Genomic DNA, 3682 nt, shown 5'->3' with positions numbered 1-3682 from the left:
ACAAGGACAGCCACCCCGTGCAAAAAAATGCAGCCTGCCCTGGAGTGGCGCCGTGCACACAGAGAGCTGATGCAGCAAGATGATGCAACAAAAAGAGATACAGATTTGGGAATGGGAGAGAAATAAATAAAAATAAAATCTTAAAAAAAAAAAAAAGCTCTGTACAATATTTAAAATAAATCAACAGGAAAATAAAAAGTATCTTTACACCATATTTTCACAAATTGTTCTGGAGACAGGAAACTCATGTACAATTGTTTTCCCTTTGCTTTAAAATATGCTGTCAATAATTCTAACCAGTCTAAAACATATTGTTCCTTCTGCAGGCAATTAAGCTGACCGGCCCCCTCTCCCCCTGGGGGCCCGGTGTGCAGTGGCTGCGGATAGCAGCCTCCTTGGTAGTGTATGTGGCCTGTTGCCTGTACGGGTTGCCCTAAGGGACCTTGGAGCCAGCCCTTCTTTGTGTGTTGCTGGTTCTGTCTGTGATCTCATGCCATCCCCAATCTAGGCTCCAGACGGGTATGCGAGGTGCCTTCGGAAAGCCTCAGGGGATGGTGGCCTGGGTCCACATCGGCCAGGTCATCATGTCCATCTCCACCAAGCTGCAGAACAAGGAGCATGTGATTGAGGCGCTGCGCAGGGCCAAGTTCAAGTTCCCTGGCCGCCAGAAAATCCACATTCCAAGAAGTGAGGCTTCACCAAGTTCAATCCTGACAAATTTGAAGACATGGTGGCTGAGAAGTGCCTCATCCCGGATGTCTGTGGTGTGAAATACATCCCCAACCATGCCCCTTGGACAAGTGGTGGGCTCTGCATTTGTGAGGGCTTTGCCAGCACTGTCCTTGCCTGACCCGTGCCCTCCAATAAATGACAATAAATGCTAAAAAAAAATGTATTGCTCCTGGACCAAATACAAACATTCAAACTTGCAAAAATCTTTTAAAATGGTACCTTAGTCTCTACAAAAAGCATAAAATAGCCAAGGAGAGACTAGGGTTTGTTTTCAAATATGGTGACTGATCTGATAATCCCATATCAGTAGAAGTACTGGCAAAATACCAGATACTTAGGATCAGATTTAATTCTTTGGTATAAGCATGAACCTGTTAACTGACAGCTTTCCATGGCTAGCTTCTTAATAAACCAATAAGAAATCCAAAGAATATGAATGGCAATGAAATTTAGTATACATTGCAAGGCAAGAGTGATAGATGTTTTTTGTTTTAAATAGGAAAAGTCAACACTAATATTATACTCTAGAGAAACTAACACCTATTTAGAGGTTTTAACATTATAGCAAACTAAAGGTCAATCGTCATAATAACCAAAGTTACAACTTGTAGCTGGAAGATTTTGCTGCATTTTGGCATTATCCTGAAACTTGCAGTGTACAACTATCGGAGGATTCTTAGATCCTGCCTAACAGGCTAACTCCTCCCTTCATTCCTGGGGAGGGAAGGGGGTACCAAATTCCTTTCTTCCCACAAATGCCTGAACTTTATACCACAAAATAAATCGGAGCGAGAAGTATAGAGCAAGGTTATAATGTAACTTTCTTATCACTTTTGTATTTTTTATCTTTGTGACAAAGACAAGAATATTTTTATTTTTTGAGTTGTATAGTGCTTAATTTAGCAAACTTAAAATCTTGTAAAATTTAACTTTATGAATAAGAAGAAAGTCTAGGACTTTATCTAAGGGACTCAATCCATTCTGATAATTATAGTTCTTTTAAAAATCATTTGAAAAATTCTTTGTGGACATTAGACCCAAGACTACATCATATCCAGCCAGAATATCTTTAATCTGGGCTTTGAAGTTTTTCACGTCAGTTACCTGTTCTTCAATCTGCTACTTCCACTCATGCTTTCTTCACTTACTTAACACAAACTATCAGATTTTTCTACATTGGACCTTCTTCTCCAAGGCCCTATCAGATAACTGTGTAAATATGCATTTATAGCCTTCAAACATCAACATCTTAAACTGAGACTAATGCCTAGAGCCACATTTTTTTTTAAGTTTGTCACTAAAGATCTACCAATCTGGGGAATTAACCTAACATTACCTGAAAAGAAAAAGTGAGTTTTAGATATTCCCATAAATTTTCAAACCCCAATTTTAATGAATTAAAAAACAAACACATTTCTAATGAAGAAAAGGCAACTGCACTTATTACATCAACATCATTAAAGTATAACTGATAGCAACAAAGGGACCTATTCATATTTCCAAAACCAAGATTTACCATGGAAAGGTCCAAAAACAAGGCACAGGAGATGAGACAGTACATACCACTATGATAAAAATAGTCAATTTCTATCTTTAGCTTTCTTCTGCTGCATGAGGAACCAAAGACGACAGGTAGATAATTATTCTGCTGAACCAACCATGAAAACTTCAAGAACAGATAGGTATAATATTCCCTGTTAGTTTTTTCAGGACATTATTTTATACTTTTTTTTTTTTTTGAAAAAAAACTTTAAAATAAAAATTATAAAGTTATTTAGTCTTGTGAATATTTTGCAATAAAGTTTCTTGAATTTCTATGACAAACTATGTAAGCAAGTCAACTTTTCAAATAGAGTAGTTAATAGAAACTCCCTTTGACATGGGGTCTATCCCACAGTTAGAAAGCGGCTTCCTCCTTTGTTGACCATGAGAATGGCTCTTGGTAACTTCAGAATCCCACTCGCTCATTCAAAGTCATTCCTGTCTGTTTTCCAACACTGTGTCAAATTGTAAGGGGACACTTTTTTGGAACTTTGCGTGTATCAGATTGCTCCTGCTTTGCCAAGATTGATGGTACAGCAGTACAAGTTAATCAGTTAGTCGTGGTTTCTGTGTTTCAGGGTACTGCACTGTTCCAGGATTGTCAATGGATACAGTTAAAGTTCCTCCATTTGTGGTGCAAGTCTGCCATTGACGAGTTCTCTTTGTACTACATAATCTAGCAGTTCTTCTGTGTTCAACTGGGCCTGAACCTTCAGGCCTCTTCTGAAAAGAAAAGTTGCCTGACATGTGTCTTTTTGATGGTTTATTTCCACTTCAGGTAGAATTGGCTGGAATGTTATTTTTTTCTGTTTAACTGGCTAGGTCTCTTAAGAACTCCAACTAATTTCCTCTGCACTTCATTTTGTGTCAGAAGGTTTGCCTTCCATTTTTTTTTTTTAACTTTATTTTGTACATTTAATAACTGAAAATATAAACAATAAAAAGAAAAAGAAAACAGTTGAATAAAAACATACATTTCTCAAGTAAATGTATTGGAAAAAAATATATATTTTTAAAAAAATCATACAATATGTAACACAATATATTGGTTCATAGTAACACAATCATATTGTATTTGTCCTTTTGTGTCTGGCTTGCTTTGCTCAACATAATGTCCACCAGTTCATCCACGTTGTCATATGCTTTACAAATTCATTTCTTCTTATAGTTGCATAATATTCTATCGTGTGAATAGATGAAAGTTTGTTTATCCATTCATCTGTTGATGGACACCTGGGTTGTTTCCAACTTTTGGCAATCATGAACAAGGCCACTATGAACATCGGCGTGCAGATGTCTGTTTGTGTCACTGCTCTCAGTTCTTCTGGGTGGTAGTTCAGGGTCACATGGCAAGTCTATACTCAGCTTCTTTAGGAAGTGCCAAACAGTCCTCCGCAGTGGCTGTACC

General features: G+C 37.6%; 1 non-coding gene and 1 pseudogene across 1 annotated transcript; one reads left to right on the top strand and one right to left on the bottom strand.

Annotated features, from left to right (window-relative positions):
- The first annotated feature begins 320 nt into the window (after window positions 1–320).
- On the top strand, window positions 321–455 carry LOC111761066 (small nucleolar RNA SNORA70). The gene has a single exon (XR_002794536.1). It is a non-coding gene; the product is annotated as a small nucleolar RNA SNORA70 (small nucleolar RNA).
- Window positions 456–2517: 2062 nt separating this feature from the next.
- LOC101431008 (UAP56-interacting factor pseudogene) lies at window positions 2518–3250 on the bottom strand (annotated as a pseudogene).
- Between the last annotated feature and the right edge of the window lie 432 nt (window positions 3251–3682).

This window comes from Dasypus novemcinctus, chromosome 26 (assembly GCF_030445035.2).
Source record: "Dasypus novemcinctus isolate mDasNov1 chromosome 26, mDasNov1.1.hap2, whole genome shotgun sequence".
In the NCBI taxonomy this organism is placed as follows: domain Eukaryota; kingdom Metazoa; phylum Chordata; class Mammalia; order Cingulata; family Dasypodidae; genus Dasypus; species Dasypus novemcinctus.
The sequence above is the reverse complement of the archived record's forward strand: the minus strand, read 5'-3'. Positions and strand labels throughout refer to the sequence as shown.